This window comes from Rhinoderma darwinii (genome assembly GCF_050947455.1).
Source record: "Rhinoderma darwinii isolate aRhiDar2 chromosome 5 unlocalized genomic scaffold, aRhiDar2.hap1 SUPER_5_unloc_44, whole genome shotgun sequence".
NCBI lineage: Eukaryota > Metazoa > Chordata > Amphibia > Anura > Rhinodermatidae > Rhinoderma > Rhinoderma darwinii.
The window spans coordinates 34,659-52,615 of NW_027461803.1; the positions used below are offsets into that span (position 1 = coordinate 34,659).

General features: G+C 47.8%; 12 non-coding genes across 12 annotated transcripts; all 12 read left to right on the top strand.

Annotated features, from left to right (window-relative positions):
- The first annotated feature begins 746 nt into the window (after positions 1 to 746).
- Positions 747 to 937, top strand: LOC142693760 (U2 spliceosomal RNA). The gene has a single exon (XR_012862067.1). It is a non-coding gene; the product is annotated as a U2 spliceosomal RNA (small nuclear RNA).
- A 1,284-nt stretch (positions 938 to 2,221) lies between these two features.
- On the top strand, positions 2,222 to 2,412 carry LOC142693761 (U2 spliceosomal RNA). The gene has a single exon (XR_012862068.1). It is a non-coding gene; the product is annotated as a U2 spliceosomal RNA (small nuclear RNA).
- A 1,284-nt stretch (positions 2,413 to 3,696) lies between these two features.
- LOC142693762 (U2 spliceosomal RNA) lies at positions 3,697 to 3,887 on the top strand. Its single transcript, XR_012862069.1, has one exon. It is a non-coding gene; the product is annotated as a U2 spliceosomal RNA (small nuclear RNA).
- A 1,296-nt stretch (positions 3,888 to 5,183) lies between these two features.
- Positions 5,184 to 5,374, top strand: LOC142693763 (U2 spliceosomal RNA). The gene has a single exon (XR_012862070.1). It is a non-coding gene; the product is annotated as a U2 spliceosomal RNA (small nuclear RNA).
- A 1,276-nt stretch (positions 5,375 to 6,650) lies between these two features.
- LOC142693765 (U2 spliceosomal RNA) lies at positions 6,651 to 6,841 on the top strand. The gene has a single exon (XR_012862072.1). It is a non-coding gene; the product is annotated as a U2 spliceosomal RNA (small nuclear RNA).
- Positions 6,842 to 8,133: 1,292 nt separating this feature from the next.
- Positions 8,134 to 8,324, top strand: LOC142693767 (U2 spliceosomal RNA). Its single transcript, XR_012862073.1, has one exon. It is a non-coding gene; the product is annotated as a U2 spliceosomal RNA (small nuclear RNA).
- A 1,281-nt stretch (positions 8,325 to 9,605) lies between these two features.
- LOC142693768 (U2 spliceosomal RNA) lies at positions 9,606 to 9,796 on the top strand. The gene has a single exon (XR_012862074.1). It is a non-coding gene; the product is annotated as a U2 spliceosomal RNA (small nuclear RNA).
- Positions 9,797 to 11,088: 1,292 nt separating this feature from the next.
- LOC142693769 (U2 spliceosomal RNA) lies at positions 11,089 to 11,279 on the top strand. The gene has a single exon (XR_012862075.1). It is a non-coding gene; the product is annotated as a U2 spliceosomal RNA (small nuclear RNA).
- Positions 11,280 to 12,563: 1,284 nt separating this feature from the next.
- Positions 12,564 to 12,754, top strand: LOC142693770 (U2 spliceosomal RNA). Its single transcript, XR_012862076.1, has one exon. It is a non-coding gene; the product is annotated as a U2 spliceosomal RNA (small nuclear RNA).
- A 1,280-nt stretch (positions 12,755 to 14,034) lies between these two features.
- Positions 14,035 to 14,225, top strand: LOC142693771 (U2 spliceosomal RNA). The gene has a single exon (XR_012862077.1). It is a non-coding gene; the product is annotated as a U2 spliceosomal RNA (small nuclear RNA).
- A 1,300-nt stretch (positions 14,226 to 15,525) lies between these two features.
- On the top strand, positions 15,526 to 15,716 carry LOC142693772 (U2 spliceosomal RNA). Its single transcript, XR_012862078.1, has one exon. It is a non-coding gene; the product is annotated as a U2 spliceosomal RNA (small nuclear RNA).
- Positions 15,717 to 17,012: 1,296 nt separating this feature from the next.
- Positions 17,013 to 17,203, top strand: LOC142693773 (U2 spliceosomal RNA). Its single transcript, XR_012862079.1, has one exon. It is a non-coding gene; the product is annotated as a U2 spliceosomal RNA (small nuclear RNA).
- Positions 17,204 to 17,957: the final 754 nt, after the last annotated feature.

Genomic DNA, 17,957 nt, shown 5'->3' on the forward strand with positions numbered 1-17,957 from the left:
AAGAGAGCAGCAATTTGGATTTGTTACTATGTTACCTAGAAGAATAACAAACTGTGCAAGGATGGAGGTTGTAGGAGCAAGGAGAAGTTGTCTGTAAAGTTGGTGGATGCCTATTTTCCATTTTGCAGTCCCTTGTCTCCCTCTTGTGGCCTCCTGGAGGCAACTAGCTGTGCAAAAAAAAGACAGCCTGGCGGCCGGCTGTTGCAGTGTTGCCCTCTCAGGCAACACTGAGTGACTGACTGAGCCTCACCGTCTTATATAAAGTTCAGACGGAACTTTGCACGTGTCATAGTGGAGCCCTCAGGATTCCAGAGCCAGCTTTCTGACATCATAATGGGGCCTCAGAGATAAAAGCCTGGGCCCAGGCAGTGTTGGTCAGTGCTGCTCAGCAGGCAGCACTGGACTGGACTGGATTACAGCTGATACAAGGTGTGAAGGAACAAGGGGTGGCTGTGGGCATGCACTTGCTGCCGCTGCCAGTGTTTATCTGCATGGCAGCAGGGCATTTGGGCGTTGCCAGGAAGGCGTTTTTATGTAGATTCCTCCTCTTTCAGCACTGCATTGTGGTGCAAGCAAAAGAAGCAAATCCTGTCTGGCTTCCTCTCCGGCCTTTATTCACCTCCCGTGTAGCTGTGAGTGTGTGAGCCTGCAGGGCCCCATGGAATTGCCTAGAAGTAGGCTGAATCGCTGCAAGGGCTGAACAGCAGTATCGGGCAGGCTCGGGCAACGCGCGGCCCGTTCGGGTTATCGCTTCTCGGCCTTTTGGCTAAGATCAAGTGTAGTATCTGTTCTTATCAGTTTAATATCTGATACGTCCCCTATCTGGGGACCATATATTAAATGGATTTTTAGAACAGGGAGATGGAAATAGAGCTTGCTCTGTCCACTCCACGCATTGACCTGGTATTGCAGTATTTCCAGGACCGGTGCACCCTTTCCTTATGTGTTGACTAAAAGCAGATTCCAAAAGTGTTTTTTGTCTTTGCTATTGTTTCTGTCTTTCTGAAGGGATCTCCCCTTTTAATCCCATTATTTCAACACCTGTTGGACAATGCATGAGTGATAATGAGCTCATTGATTAAATGCAATTAATGAATAGATTGCCACCTCTTGTTGTGTGTCGTCTGTGTTTCTGGCATTTCACATTGGAACACCTCATTCACCTTCCTTGTCTTCTCTCCGCCCTCCCTTTTAGGTAAGTTAAAGAGCTGCACCTGAGCCAGCCACTGATTGATTGATTGATTGATTGATTGATTGATTGATTGATTGATTGATTGATTGATGCAGCACAACAGTCAAATAGTGGAGTGGAGTAGGGGAACAGCAAACAGCCAATAAAGCAGCCCGCCCGCTCGCCTGCCCGCCACAATGGACCTACCTGTGTACACTAGATGGATGTGATGGAATGTACTGTCGTCCCTACATTTCAAGAAGAAGTAAGAATTGCAGTTGCAACAAAGCCTTGCTTGCCTACAAAGAGAGCAGCAATTTGGATTTGTTACTATGTTACCTAGAAGAATAACAAACTGTGCAAGGATGGAGGTTGTAGGAGCAAGGAGAAGTTGTCTGTAAAGTTGGTGGATGCCTATTTTCCATTTTGCAGTCCCTTGTCTCCCTCTTGTGGCCTCCTGGAGGCAACTAGCTGTGCAAAAAAAAGACAGCCTGGCGGCCGGCTGTTGCAGTGTTGCCCTCTCAGGCAACACTGAGTGACTGACTGAGCCTCACCGTCTTATATAAAGTTCAGACGGAACTTTGCACGTGTCATAGTGGAGCCCTCAGGATTCCAGAGCCAGCTTTCTGACATCATAATGGGGCCTCAGAGATAAAAGCCTGGGCCCAGGCAGTGTTGGTCAGTGCTGCTCAGCAGGCAGCACTGGACTGGACTGGATTACAGCTGATACAAGGTGTGAAGGAACAAGGGGTGGCTGTGGGCATGCACTTGCTGCCGCTGCCAGTGTTTATCTGCATGGCAGCAGGGCATTTGGGCGTTGCCAGGAAGGCGTTTTTATGTAGATTCCTCCTCTTTCAGCACTGCATTGTGGTGCAAGCAAAAGAAGCAAATCCTGTCTGGCTTCCTCTCCGGCCTTTATTCACCTCCCGTGTAGCTGTGAGTGTGTGAGCCTGCAGGGCCCCATGGAATTGCCTAGAAGTAGGCTGAATCGCTGCAAGGGCTGAACAGCAGTATCGGGCAGGCTCGGGCAACGCGCGGCCCGTTCGGGTTATCGCTTCTCGGCCTTTTGGCTAAGATCAAGTGTAGTATCTGTTCTTATCAGTTTAATATCTGATACGTCCCCTATCTGGGGACCATATATTAAATGGATTTTTAGAACAGGGAGATGGAAATAGAGCTTGCTCTGTCCACTCCACGCATTGACCTGGTATTGCAGTATTTCCAGGACCGGTGCACCCTTTCCTTATGTGTTGACTAAAAGCAGATTCCAAAAGTGTTTTTTGTCTTTGCTATTGTTTCTGTCTTTCTGAAGGGATCTCCCCTTTTAATCCCATTATTTCAACACCTGTTGGACAATGCATGAGTGATAATGAGCTCATTGATTAAATGCAATTAATGAATAGATTGCCACCTCTTGTTGTGTGTCGTCTGTGTTTCTGTGTTTCCGGCATTTCACATTGGAACACCTCATTCACCTTCCTTGTCTTCTCTCCGCCCTCCCTTTTAGGTAAGTTAAAGAGCTGCACCTGAGCCAGCCACTGATTGATTGATTGATTGATTGATTGATTGATTGATTGATTGATTGATGCAGCACAACAGTCAAATAGTGGAGTGGAGTAGGGGAACAGCAAACAGCCAATAAAGCAGCCCGCCCGCTCGCCTGCCCGCCACAATGGACCTACCTGTGTACACTAGATGGATGTGATGGAATGTACTGTCGTCCCTACATTTCAAGAAGAAGTAAGAATTGCAGTTGCAACAAAGCCTTGCTTGCCTACAAAGAGAGCAGCAATTTGGATTTGTTACTATGTTACCTAGAAGAATAACAAACTGTGCAAGGATGGAGGTTGTAGGAGCAAGGAGAAGTTGTCTGTAAAGTTGGTGGATGCCTATTTTCCATTTTGCAGTCCCTTGTCTCCCTCTTGTGGCCTCCTGGAGGCAACTAGCTGTGCAAAAAAAAGACAGCCTGGCGGCCGGCTGTTGCAGTGTTGCCCTCTCAGGCAACACTGAGTGACTGACTGAGCCTCACCGTCTTATATAAAGTTCAGACGGAACTTTGCACGTGTCATAGTGGAGCCCTCAGGATTCCAGAGCCAGCTTTCTGACATCATAATGGGGCCTCAGAGATAAAAGCCTGGGCCCAGGCAGTGTTGGTCAGTGCTGCTCAGCAGGCAGCACTGGACTGGACTGGATTACAGCTGATACAAGGTGTGAAGGAACAAGGGGTGGCTGTGGGCATGCACTTGCTGCCGCTGCCAGTGTTTATCTGCATGGCAGCAGGGCATTTGGGCGTTGCCAGGAAGGCGTTTTTATGTAGATTCCTCCTCTTTCAGCACTGCATTGTGGTGCAAGCAAAAGAAGCAAATCCTGTCTGGCTTCCTCTCCGGCCTTTATTCACCTCCCGTGTAGCTGTGAGTGTGTGAGCCTGCAGGGCCCCATGGAATTGCCTAGAAGTAGGCTGAATCGCTGCAAGGGCTGAACAGCAGTATCGGGCAGGCTCGGGCAACGCGCGGCCCGTTCGGGTTATCGCTTCTCGGCCTTTTGGCTAAGATCAAGTGTAGTATCTGTTCTTATCAGTTTAATATCTGATACGTCCCCTATCTGGGGACCATATATTAAATGGATTTTTAGAACAGGGAGATGGAAATAGAGCTTGCTCTGTCCACTCCACGCATTGACCTGGTATTGCAGTATTTCCAGGACCGGTGCACCCTTTCCTTATGTGTTGACTAAAAGCAGATTCCAAAAGTGTTTTTTGTCTTTGCTATTGTTTCTGTCTTTCTGAAGGGATCTCCCCTTTTAATCCCATTATTTCAACACCTGTTGGACAATGCATGAGTGATAATGAGCTCATTGATTAAATGCAATTAATGAATAGATTGCCACCTCTTGTTGTGTGTCGTCTGTGTTTCTGTGTTTCCGGCATTTCACATTGGAACACCTCATTCACCTTCCTTGTCTTCTCTCCGCCCTCCCTTTTAGGTAAGTTAAAGAGCTGCACCTGAGCCAGCCACTGATTGATTGATTGATTGATTGATTGATTGATTGATTGATTGATTGATTGATTGATTGATGCAGCACAACAGTCAAATAGTGGAGTGGAGTAGGGGAACAGCAAACAGCCAATAAAGCAGCCCGCCCGCTCGCCTGCCCGCCACAATGGACCTACCTGTGTACACTAGATGGATGTGATGGAATGTACTGTCGTCCCTACATTTCAAGAAGAAGTAAGAATTGCAGTTGCAACAAAGCCTTGCTTGCCTACAAAGAGAGCAGCAATTTGGATTTGTTACTATGTTACCTAGAAGAATAACAAACTGTGCAAGGATGGAGGTTGTAGGAGCAAGGAGAAGTTGTCTGTAAAGTTGGTGGATGCCTATTTTCCATTTTGCAGTCCCTTGTCTCCCTCTTGTGGCCTCCTGGAGGCAACTAGCTGTGCAAAAAAAAGACAGCCTGGCGGCCGGCTGTTGCAGTGTTGCCCTCTCAGGCAACACTGAGTGACTGACTGAGCCTCACCGTCTTATATAAAGTTCAGACGGAACTTTGCACGTGTCATAGTGGAGCCCTCAGGATTCCAGAGCCAGCTTTCTGACATCATAATGGGGCCTCAGAGATAAAAGCCTGGGCCCAGGCAGTGTTGGTCAGTGCTGCTCAGCAGGCAGCACTGGACTGGACTGGATTACAGCTGATACAAGGTGTGAAGGAACAAGGGGTGGCTGTGGGCATGCACTTGCTGCCGCTGCCAGTGTTTATCTGCATGGCAGCAGGGCATTTGGGCGTTGCCAGGAAGGCGTTTTTATGTAGATTCCTCCTCTTTCAGCACTGCATTGTGGTGCAAGCAAAAGAAGCAAATCCTGTCTGGCTTCCTCTCCGGCCTTTATTCACCTCCCGTGTAGCTGTGAGTGTGTGAGCCTGCAGGGCCCCATGGAATTGCCTAGAAGTAGGCTGAATCGCTGCAAGGGCTGAACAGCAGTATCGGGCAGGCTCGGGCAACGCGCGGCCCGTTCGGGTTATCGCTTCTCGGCCTTTTGGCTAAGATCAAGTGTAGTATCTGTTCTTATCAGTTTAATATCTGATACGTCCCCTATCTGGGGACCATATATTAAATGGATTTTTAGAACAGGGAGATGGAAATAGAGCTTGCTCTGTCCACTCCACGCATTGACCTGGTATTGCAGTATTTCCAGGACCGGTGCACCCTTTCCTTATGTGTTGACTAAAAGCAGATTCCAAAAGTGTTTTTTGTCTTTGCTATTGTTTCTGTCTTTCTGAAGGGATCTCCCCTTTTAATCCCATTATTTCAACACCTGTTGGACAATGCATGAGTGATAATGAGCTCATTGATTAAATGCAATTAATGAATAGATTGCCACCTCTTGTTGTGTGTCGTCTGTGTTTCTGTGTTTCCGGCATTTCACATTGGAACACCTCATTCACCTTCCTTGTCTTCTCTCCGCCCTCCCTTTTAGGTAAGTTAAAGAGCTGCACCTGAGCCAGCCACTGATTGATTGATTGATTGATTGATTGATTGATTGATTGATGCAGCACAACAGTCAAATAGTGGAGTGGAGTAGGGGAACAGCAAACAGCCAATAAAGCAGCCCGCCCGCTCGCCTGCCCGCCACAATGGACCTACCTGTGTACACTAGATGGATGTGATGGAATGTACTGTCGTCCCTACATTTCAAGAAGAAGTAAGAATTGCAGTTGCAACAAAGCCTTGCTTGCCTACAAAGAGAGCAGCAATTTGGATTTGTTACTATGTTACCTAGAAGAATAACAAACTGTGCAAGGATGGAGGTTGTAGGAGCAAGGAGAAGTTGTCTGTAAAGTTGGTGGATGCCTATTTTCCATTTTGCAGTCCCTTGTCTCCCTCTTGTGGCCTCCTGGAGGCAACTAGCTGTGCAAAAAAAAGACAGCCTGGCGGCCGGCTGTTGCAGTGTTGCCCTCTCAGGCAACACTGAGTGACTGACTGAGCCTCACCGTCTTATATAAAGTTCAGACGGAACTTTGCACGTGTCATAGTGGAGCCCTCAGGATTCCAGAGCCAGCTTTCTGACATCATAATGGGGCCTCAGAGATAAAAGCCTGGGCCCAGGCAGTGTTGGTCAGTGCTGCTCAGCAGGCAGCACTGGACTGGACTGGATTACAGCTGATACAAGGTGTGAAGGAACAAGGGGTGGCTGTGGGCATGCACTTGCTGCCGCTGCCAGTGTTTATCTGCATGGCAGCAGGGCATTTAGGCGTTGCCAGGAAGGCATTTTTATGTAGATTCCTCCTCTTTCAGCACTGCATTGTGGTGCAAGCAAAAGAAGCAAATCCTGTCTGGCTTCCTCTCCGGCCTTTATTCACCTCCCGTGTAGCTGTGAGTGTGTGAGCCTGCAGGGCCCCATGGAATTGCCTAGAAGTAGGCTGAATCGCTGCAAGGGCTGAACAGCAGTATCGGGCAGGCTCGGGCAACGCGCGGCCCGTTCGGGTTATCGCTTCTCGGCCTTTTGGCTAAGATCAAGTGTAGTATCTGTTCTTATCAGTTTAATATCTGATACGTCCCCTATCTGGGGACCATATATTAAATGGATTTTTAGAACAGGGAGATGGAAATAGAGCTTGCTCTGTCCACTCCACGCATTGACCTGGTATTGCAGTATTTCCAGGACCGGTGCACCCTTTCCTTATGTGTTGACTAAAAGCAGATTCCAAAAGTGTTTTTTGTCTTTGCTATTGTTTCTGTCTTTCTGAAGGGATCTCCCCTTTTAATCCCATTATTTCAACACCTGTTGGACAATGCATGAGTGATAATGAGCTCATTGATTAAATGCAATTAATGAATAGATTGCCACCTCTTGTTGTGTGTCGTCTGTGTTTCTGTGTTTCCGGCATTTCACATTGGAACACCTCATTCACCTTCCTTGTCTTCTCTCCGCCCTCCCTTTTAGGTAAGTTAAAGAGCTGCACCTGAGCCAGCCACTGATTGATTGATTGATTGATTGATTGATTGATTGATTGATTGATTGATTGATTGATGCAGCACAACAGTCAAATAGTGGAGTGGAGTAGGGGAACAGCAAACAGCCAATAAAGCAGCCCGCCCGCTCGCCTGCCCGCCACAATGGACCTACCTGTGTACACTAGATGGATGTGATGGAATGTACTGTCGTCCCTACATTTCAAGAAGAAGTAAGAATTGCAGTTGCAACAAAGCCTTGCTTGCCTACAAAGAGAGCAGCAATTTGGATTTGTTACTATGTTACCTAGAAGAATAACAAACTGTGCAAGGATGGAGGTTGTAGGAGCAAGGAGAAGTTGTCTGTAAAGTTGGTGGATGCCTATTTTCCATTTTGCAGTCCCTTGTCTCCCTCTTGTGGCCTCCTGGAGGCAACTAGCTGTGCAAAAAAAAGACAGCCTGGCGGCCGGCTGTTGCAGTGTTGCCCTCTCAGGCAACACTGAGTGACTGACTGAGCCTCACCGTCTTATATAAAGTTCAGACGGAACTTTGCACGTGTCATAGTGGAGCCCTCAGGATTCCAGAGCCAGCTTTCTGACATCATAATGGGGCCTCAGAGATAAAAGCCTGGGCCCAGGCAGTGTTGGTCAGTGCTGCTCAGCAGGCAGCACTGGACTGGACTGGATTACAGCTGATACAAGGTGTGAAGGAACAAGGGGTGGCTGTGGGCATGCACTTGCTGCCGCTGCCAGTGTTTATCTGCATGGCAGCAGGGCATTTGGGCGTTGCCAGGAAGGCGTTTTTATGTAGATTCCTCCTCTTTCAGCACTGCATTGTGGTGCAAGCAAAAGAAGCAAATCCTGTCTGGCTTCCTCTCCGGCCTTTATTCACCTCCCGTGTAGCTGTGAGTGTGTGAGCCTGCAGGGCCCCATGGAATTGCCTAGAAGTAGGCTGAATCGCTGCAAGGGCTGAACAGCAGTATCGGGCAGGCTCGGGCAACGCGCGGCCCGTTCGGGTTATCGCTTCTCGGCCTTTTGGCTAAGATCAAGTGTAGTATCTGTTCTTATCAGTTTAATATCTGATACGTCCCCTATCTGGGGACCATATATTAAATGGATTTTTAGAACAGGGAGATGGAAATAGAGCTTGCTCTGTCCACTCCACGCATTGACCTGGTATTGCAGTATTTCCAGGACCGGTGCACCCTTTCCTTATGTGTTGACTAAAAGCAGATTCCAAAAGTGTTTTTTGTCTTTGCTATTGTTTCTGTCTTTCTGAAGGGATCTCCCCTTTTAATCCCATTATTTCAACACCTGTTGGACAATGCATGAGTGATAATGAGCTCATTGATTAAATGCAATTAATGAATAGATTGCCACCTCTTGTTGTGTGTCGTCTGTGTTTCTGTGTTTCCGGCATTTCACATTGGAACACCTCATTCACCTTCCTTGTCTTCTCTCCGCCCTCCCTTTTAGGTAAGTTAAAGAGCTGCACCTGAGCCAGCCACTTGATTGATTGATTGATTGATTGATTGATTGATTGATTGATTGATGCAGCACAACAGTCAAATAGTGGAGTGGAGTAGGGGAACAGCAAACAGCCAATAAAGCAGCCCGCCCGCTCGCCTGCCCGCCACAATGGACCTACCTGTGTACACTAGATGGATGTGATGGAATGTACTGTCGTCCCTACATTTCAAGAAGAAGTAAGAATTGCAGTTGCAACAAAGCCTTGCTTGCCTACAAAGAGAGCAGCAATTTGGATTTGTTACTATGTTACCTAGAAGAATAACAAACTGTGCAAGGATGGAGGTTGTAGGAGCAAGGAGAAGTTGTCTGTAAAGTTGGTGGTTGCCTATTTTCCATTTTGCAGTCCCTTGTCTCCCTCTTGTGGCCTCCTGGAGGCAACTAGCTGTGCAAAAAAAAGACAGCCTGGCGGCCGGCTGTTGCAGTGTTGCCCTCTCAGGCAACACTGAGTGACTGACTGAGCCTCACCGTCTTATATAAAGTTCAGACGGAACTTTGCACGTGTCATAGTGGAGCCCTCAGGATTCCAGAGCCAGCTTTCTGACATCATAATGGGGCCTCAGAGATAAAAGCCTGGGCCCAGGCAGTGTTGGTCAGTGCTGCTCAGCAGGCAGCACTGGACTGGACTGGATTACAGCTGATACAAGGTGTGAAGGAACAAGGGGTGGCTGTGGGCATGCACTTGCTGCCGCTGCCAGTGTTTATCTGCATGGCAGCAGGGCATTTGGGCGTTGCCAGGAAGGCGTTTTTATGTAGATTCCTCCTCTTTCAGCACTGCATTGTGGTGCAAGCAAAAGAAGCAAATCCTGTCTGGCTTCCTCTCCGGCCTTTATTCACCTCCCGTGTAGCTGTGAGTGTGTGAGCCTGCAGGGCCCCATGGAATTGCCTAGAAGTAGGCTGAATCGCTGCAAGGGCTGAACAGCAGTATCGGGCAGGCTCGGGCAACGCGCGGCCCGTTCGGGTTATCGCTTCTCGGCCTTTTGGCTAAGATCAAGTGTAGTATCTGTTCTTATCAGTTTAATATCTGATACGTCCCCTATCTGGGGACCATATATTAAATGGATTTTTAGAACAGGGAGATGGAAATAGAGCTTGCTCTGTCCACTCCACGCATTGACCTGGTATTGCAGTATTTCCAGGACCGGTGCACCCTTTCCTTATGTGTTGACTAAAAGCAGATTCCAAAAGTGTTTTTTGTCTTTGCTATTGTTTCTGTCTTTCTGAAGGGATCTCCCCTTTTAATCCCATTATTTCAACACCTGTTGGACAATGCATGAGTGATAATGAGCTCATTGATTAAATGCAATTAATGAATAGATTGCCACCTCTTGTTGTGTGTCGTCTGTGTTTCTGTGTTTCCGGCATTTCACATTGGAACACCTCATTCACCTTCCTTGTCTTCTCTCCGCCCTCCCTTTTAGGTAAGTTAAAGAGCTGCACCTGAGCCAGCCACTGATTGATTGATTGATTGATTGATTGATTGATTGATTGATTGATTGATTGATTGATGCAGCACAACAGTCAAATAGTGGAGTGGAGTAGGGGAACAGCAAACAGCCAATAAAGCAGCCCGCCCGCTCGCCTGCCCGCCACAATGGACCTACCTGTGTACACTAGATGGATGTGATGGAATGTACTGTCGTCCCTACATTTCAAGAAGAAGTAAGAATTGCAGTTGCAACAAAGCCTTGCTTGCCTACAAAGAGAGCAGCAATTTGGATTTGTTACTATGTTACCTAGAAGAATAACAAACTGTGCAAGGATGGAGGTTGTAGGAGCAAGGAGAAGTTGTCTGTAAAGTTGGTGGATGCCTATTTTCCATTTTGCAGTCCCTTGTCTCCCTCTTGTGGCCTCCTGGAGGCAACTAGCTGTGCAAAAAAAAGACAGCCTGGCGGCCGGCTGTTGCAGTGTTGCCCTCTCAGGCAACACTGAGTGACTGACTGAGCCTCACCGTCTTATATAAAGTTCAGACGGAACTTTGCACGTGTCATAGTGGAGCCCTCAGGATTCCAGAGCCAGCTTTCTGACATCATAATGGGGCCTCAGAGATAAAAGCCTGGGCCCAGGCAGTGTTGGTCAGTGCTGCTCAGCAGGCAGCACTGGACTGGACTGGATTACAGCTGATACAAGGTGTGAAGGAACAAGGGGTGGCTGTGGGCATGCACTTGCTGCCGCTGCCAGTGTTTATCTGCATGGCAGCAGGGCATTTGGGCGTTGCCAGGAAGGCGTTTTTATGTAGATTCCTCCTCTTTCAGCACTGCATTGTGGTGCAAGCAAAAGAAGCAAATCCTGTCTGGCTTCCTCTCCGGCCTTTATTCACCTCCCGTGTAGCTGTGAGTGTGTGAGCCTGCAGGGCCCCATGGAATTGCCTAGAAGTAGGCTGAATCGCTGCAAGGGCTGAACAGCAGTATCGGGCAGGCTCGGGCAACGCGCGGCCCGTTCGGGTTATCGCTTCTCGGCCTTTTGGCTAAGATCAAGTGTAGTATCTGTTCTTATCAGTTTAATATCTGATACGTCCCCTATCTGGGGACCATATATTAAATGGATTTTTAGAACAGGGAGATGGAAATAGAGCTTGCTCTGTCCACTCCACGCATTGACCTGGTATTGCAGTATTTCCAGGACCGGTGCACCCTTTCCTTATGTGTTGACTAAAAGCAGATTCCAAAAGTGTTTTTTGTCTTTGCTATTGTTTCTGTCTTTCTGAAGGGATCTCCCCTTTTAATCCCATTATTTCAACACCTGTTGGACAATGCATGAGTGATAATGAGCTCATTGATTAAATGCAATTAATGAATAGATTGCCACCTCTTGTTGTGTGTCGTCTGTGTTTCTGTGTTTCCGGCATTTCACATTGGAACACCTCATTCACCTTCCTTGTCTTCTCTCCGCCCTCCCTTTTAGGTAAGTTAAAGAGCTGCACCTGAGCCAGCCACTGATTGATTGATTGATTGATTGATTGATTGATTGATTGATTGATTGATGCAGCACAACAGTCAAATAGTGGAGTGGAGTAGGGGAACAGCAAACAGCCAATAAAGCAGCCCGCCCGCTCGCCTGCCCGCCACAATGGACCTACCTGTGTACACTAGATGGATGTGATGGAATGTACTGTCGTCCCTACATTTCAAGAAGAAGTAAGAATTGCAGTTGCAACAAAGCCTTGCTTGCCTACAAAGAGAGCAGCAATTTGGATTTGTTACTATGTTACCTAGAAGAATAACAAACTGTGCAAGGATGGAGGTTGTAGGAGCAAGGAGAAGTTGTCTGTAAAGTTGGTGGATGCCTATTTTCCATTTTGCAGTCCCTTGTCTCCCTCTTGTGGCCTCCTGGAGGCAACTAGCTGTGCAAAAAAAAGACAGCCTGGCGGCCGGCTGTTGCAGTGTTGCCCTCTCAGGCAACACTGAGTGACTGACTGAGCCTCACCGTCTTATATAAAGTTCAGACGGAACTTTGCACGTGTCATAGTGGAGCCCTCAGGATTCCAGAGCCAGCTTTCTGACATCATAATGGGGCCTCAGAGATAAAAGCCTGGGCCCAGGCAGTGTTGGTCAGTGCTGCTCAGCAGGCAGCACTGGACTGGACTGGATTACAGCTGATACAAGGTGTGAAGGAACAAGGGGTGGCTGTGGGCATGCACTTGCTGCCGCTGCCAGTGTTTATCTGCATGGCAGCAGGGCATTTGGGCGTTGCCAGGAAGGCGTTTTTATGTAGATTCCTCCTCTTTCAGCACTGCATTGTGGTGCAAGCAAAAGAAGCAAATCCTGTCTGGCTTCCTCTCCGGCCTTTATTCACCTCCCGTGTAGCTGTGAGTGTGTGAGCCTGCAGGGCCCCATGGAATTGCCTAGAAGTAGGCTGAATCGCTGCAAGGGCTGAACAGCAGTATCGGGCAGGCTCGGGCAACGCGCGGCCCGTTCGGGTTATCGCTTCTCGGCCTTTTGGCTAAGATCAAGTGTAGTATCTGTTCTTATCAGTTTAATATCTGATACGTCCCCTATCTGGGGACCATATATTAAATGGATTTTTAGAACAGGGAGATGGAAATAGAGCTTGCTCTGTCCACTCCACGCATTGACCTGGTATTGCAGTATTTCCAGGACCGGTGCACCCTTTCCTTATGTGTTGACTAAAAGCAGATTCCAAAAGTGTTTTTTGTCTTTGCTATTGTTTCTGTCTTTCTGAAGGGATCTCCCCTTTTAATCCCATTATTTCAACACCTGTTGGACAATGCATGAGTGATAATGAGCTCATTGATTAAATGCAATTAATGAATAGATTGCCACCTCTTGTTGTGTGTCGTCTGTGTTTCTGTGTTTCCGGCATTTCACATTGGAACACCTCATTCACCTTCCTTGTCTTCTCTCCGCCCTCCCTTTTAGGTAAGTTAAAGAGCTGCACCTGAGCCAGCGACTGATTGATTGATTGATTGATTGATTGATTGATTGATTGATTGATGCAGCACAACAGTCAAATAGTGGAGTGGAGTAGGGGAACAGCAAACAGCCAATAAAGCAGCCCGCCCGCTCGCCTGCCCGCCACAATGGACCTACCTGTGTACACTAGATGGATGTGATGGAATGTACTGTCGTCCCTACATTTCAAGAAGAAGTAAGAATTGCAGTTGCAACAAAGCCTTGCTTGCCTACAAAGAGAGCAGCAATTTGGATTTGTTACTATGTTACCTAGAAGAATAACAAACTGTGCAAGGATGGAGGTTGTAGGAGCAAGGAGAAGTTGTCTGTAAAGTTGGTGGATGCCTATTTTCCATTTTGCAGTCCCTTGTCTCCCTCTTGTGGCCTCCTGGAGGCAACTAGCTGTGCAAAAAAAAGACAGCCTGGCGGCCGGCTGTTGCAGTGTTGCCCTCTCAGGCAACACTGAGTGACTGACTGAGCCTCACCGTCTTATATAAAGTTCAGACGGAACTTTGCACGTGTCATAGTGGAGCCCTCAGGATTCCAGAGCCAGCTTTCTGACATCATAATGGGGCCTCAGAGATAAAAGCCTGGGCCCAGGCAGTGTTGGTCAGTGCTGCTCAGCAGGCAGCACTGGACTGGACTGGATTACAGCTGATACAAGGTGTGAAGGAACAAGGGGTGGCTGTGGGCATGCACTTGCTGCCGCTGCCAGTGTTTATCTGCATGGCAGCAGGGCATTTGGGCGTTGCCAGGAAGGCGTTTTTATGTAGATTCCTCCTCTTTCAGCACTGCATTGTGGTGCAAGCAAAAGAAGCAAATCCTGTCTGGCTTCCTCTCCGGCCTTTATTCACCTCCCGTGTAGCTGTGAGTGTGTGAGCCTGCAGGGCCCCATGGAATTGCCTAGAAGTAGGCTGAATCGCTGCAAGGGCTGAACAGCAGTATCGGGCAAGCTCGGGCAACGCGCGGCCCGTTCGGGTTATCGCTTCTCGGCCTTTTGGCTAAGATCAAGTGTAGTATCTGTTCTTATCAGTTTAATATCTGATACGTCCCCTATCTGGGGACCATATATTAAATGGATTTTTAGAACAGGGAGATGGAAATAGAGCTTGCTCTGTCCACTCCACGCATTGACCTGGTATTGCAGTATTTCCAGGACCGGTGCACCCTTTCCTTATGTGTTGACTAAAAGCAGATTCCAAAAGTGTTTTTTGTCTTTGCTATTGTTTCTGTCTTTCTGAAGGGATCTCCCCTTTTAATCCCATTATTTCAACACCTGTTGGACAATGCATGAGTGATAATGAGCTCATTGATTAAATGCAATTAATGAATAGATTGCCACCTCTTGTTGTGTGTCGTCTGTGTTTCTGTGTTTCCGGCATTTCACATTGGAACACCTCATTCACCTTCCTTGTCTTCTCTCCGCCCTCCCTTTTAGGTAAGTTAAAGAGCTGCACCTGAGCCAGCCACTGATTGATTGATTGATTGATTGATTGATTGATTGATTGATTGATTGATTGATTGATTGATTGATGCAGCACAACAGTCAAATAGTGGAGTGGAGTAGGGGAACAGCAAACAGCCAATAAAGCAGCCCGCCCGCTCGCCTGCCCGCCACAATGGACCTACCTGTGTACACTAGATGGATGTGATGGAATGTACTGTCGTCCCTACATTTCAAGAAGAAGTAAGAATTGCAGTTGCAACAAAGCCTTGCTTGCCTACAAAGAGAGCAGCAATTTGGATTTGTTACTATGTTACCTAGAAGAATAACAAACTGTGCAAGGATGGAGGTTGTAGGAGCAAGGAGAAGTTGTCTGTAAAGTTGGTGGATGCCTATTTTCCATTTTGCAGTCCCTTGTCTCCCTCTTGTGGCCTCCTGGAGGCAACTAGCTGTGCAAAAAAAAGACAGCCTGGCGGCCGGCTGTTGCAGTGTTGCCCTCTCAGGCAACACTGAGTGACTGACTGAGCCTCACCGTCTTATATAAAGTTCAGACGGAACTTTGCACGTGTCATAGTGGAGCCCTCAGGATTCCAGAGCCAGCTTTCTGACATCATAATGGGGCCTCAGAGATAAAAGCCTGGGCCCAGGCAGTGTTGGTCAGTGCTGCTCAGCAGGCAGCACTGGACTGGACTGGATTACAGCTGATACAAGGTGTGAAGGAACAAGGGGTGGCTGTGGGCATGCACTTGCTGCCGCTGCCAGTGTTTATCTGCATGGCAGCAGGGCATTTGGGCGTTGCCAGGAAGGCGTTTTTATGTAGATTCCTCCTCTTTCAGCACTGCATTGTGGTGCAAGCAAAAGAAGCAAATCCTGTCTGGCTTCCTCTCCGGCCTTTATTCACCTCCCGTGTAGCTGTGAGTGTGTGAGCCTGCAGGGCCCCATGGAATTGCCTAGAAGTAGGCTGAATCGCTGCAAGGGCTGAACAGCAGTATCGGGCAGGCTCGGGCAACGCGCGGCCCGTTCGGGTTATCGCTTCTCGGCCTTTTGGCTAAGATCAAGTGTAGTATCTGTTCTTATCAGTTTAATATCTGATACGTCCCCTATCTGGGGACCATATATTAAATGGATTTTTAGAACAGGGAGATGGAAATAGAGCTTGCTCTGTCCACTCCACGCATTGACCTGGTATTGCAGTATTTCCAGGACCGGTGCACCCTTTCCTTATGTGTTGACTAAAAGCAGATTCCAAAAGTGTTTTTTGTCTTTGCTATTGTTTCTGTCTTTCTGAAGGGATCTCCCCTTTTAATCCCATTATTTCAACACCTGTTGGACAATGCATGAGTGATAATGAGCTCATTGATTAAATGCAATTAATGAATAGATTGCCACCTCTTGTTGTGTGTCGTCTGTGTTTCTGTGTTTCCGGCATTTCACATTGGAACACCTCATTCACCTTCCTTGTCTTCTCTCCGCCCTCCCTTTTAGGTAAGTTAAAGAGCTGCACCTGAGCCAGCCACTGATTGATTGATTGATTGATTGATTGATTGATTGATTGATTGATTGATTGATTGATTGATGCAGCACAACAGTCAAATAGTGGAGTGGAGTAGGGGAACAGCAAACAGCCAATAAAGCAGCCCGCCCGCTCGCCTGCCCGCCACAATGGACCTACCTGTGTACACTAGATGGATGTGATGGAATGTACTGTCGTCCCTACATTTCAAGAAGAAGTAAGAATTGCAGTTGCAACAAAGCCTTGCTTGCCTACAAAGAGAGCAGCAATTTGGATTTGTTACTATGTTACCTAGAAGAATAACAAACTGTGCAAGGATGGAGGTTGTAGGAGCAAGGAGAAGTTGTCTGTAAAGTTGGTGGATGCCTATTTTCCATTTTGCAGTCCCTTGTTTCCCTCTTGTGGCCTCCTGGAGGCAACTAGCTGTGCAAAAAAAAGACAGCCTGGCGGCCGGCTGTTGCAGTGTTGCCCTCTCAGGCAACACTGAGTGACTGACTGAGCCTCACCGTCTTATATAAAGTTCAGACGGAACTTTGCACGTGTCATAGTGGAGCCCTCAGGATTCCAGAGCCAGCTTTCTGACATCATAATGGGGCCTCAGAGATAAAAGCCTGGGCCCAGGCAGTGTTGGTCAGTGCTGCTCAGCAGGCAGCACTGGACTGGACTGGATTACAGCTGATACAAGGTGTGAAGGAACAAGGGGTGGCTGTGGGCATGCACTTGCTGCCGCTGCCAGTGTTTATCTGCATGGCAGCAGGGCATTTGGGCGTTGCCAGGAAGGCGTTTTTATGTAGATTCCTCCTCTTTCAGCACTGCATTGTGGTGCAAGCAAAAGAAGCAAATCCTGTCTGGCTTCCTCTCCGGCCTTTATTCACCTCCCGTGTAGCTGTGAGTGTGTGAGCCTGCAGGGCCCCATGGAATTGCCTAGAAGTAGGCTGAATCGCTGCAAGGGCTGAACAGCAGTATCGGGCAGGCTCGGGCAACGCGCGGCCCGTTCGGGTTATCGCTTCTCGGCCTTTTGGCTAAGATCAAGTGTAGTATCTGTTCTTATCAGTTTAATATCTGATACGTCCCCTATCTGGGGACCATATATTAAATGGATTTTTAGAACAGGGAGATGGAAATAGAGCTTGCTCTGTCCACTCCACGCATTGACCTGGTATTGCAGTATTTCCAGGACCGGTGCACCCTTTCCTTATGTGTTGACTAAAAGCAGATTCCAAAAGTGTTTTTTGTCTTTGCTATTGTTTCTGTCTTTCTGAAGGGATCTCCCCTTTTAATCCCATTATTTCAACACCTGTTGGACAATGCATGAGTGATAATGAGCTCATTGATTAAATGCAATTAATGAATAGATTGCCACCTCTTGTTGTGTGTCGTCTGTGTTTCTGTGTTTCCGGCATTTCACATTGGAACACCTCATTCACCTTCCTTGTCTTCTCTCCGCCCTCCCTTTTAGGTAAGTTAAAGAGCTGCACCTGAGCCAGCCACTGATTGATTGATTGATTGATTGATTGATTGATTGATTGATTGATGCAGCACAACAGTCAAATAGTGGAGTGGAGTAGGGGAACAGCAAACAGCCAATAAAGCAGCCCGCCCGCTCGCCTGCCCGCCACAATGGACCTACCTGTGTACACTAGATGGATGTGATGGAATGTACTGTCGTCCCTACATTTCAAGAAGAAGTAAGAATTGCAGTTGCAACAAAGCCTTGCTTGCCTACAAAGAGAGCAGCAATTTGGATTTGTTACTATGTTACCTAGAAGAATAACAAACTGTGCAAGGATGGAGGTTGTAGGAGCAAGGAGAAGTTGTCTGTAAAGTTGGTGGATGCCTATTTTCCATTTTGCAGTCCCTTGTCTCCCTCTTGTGGCCTCCTGGAGGCAACTAGCTGTGCAAAAAAAAGACAGCCTGGCGGCCGGCTGTTGCAGTGTTGCCCTCTCA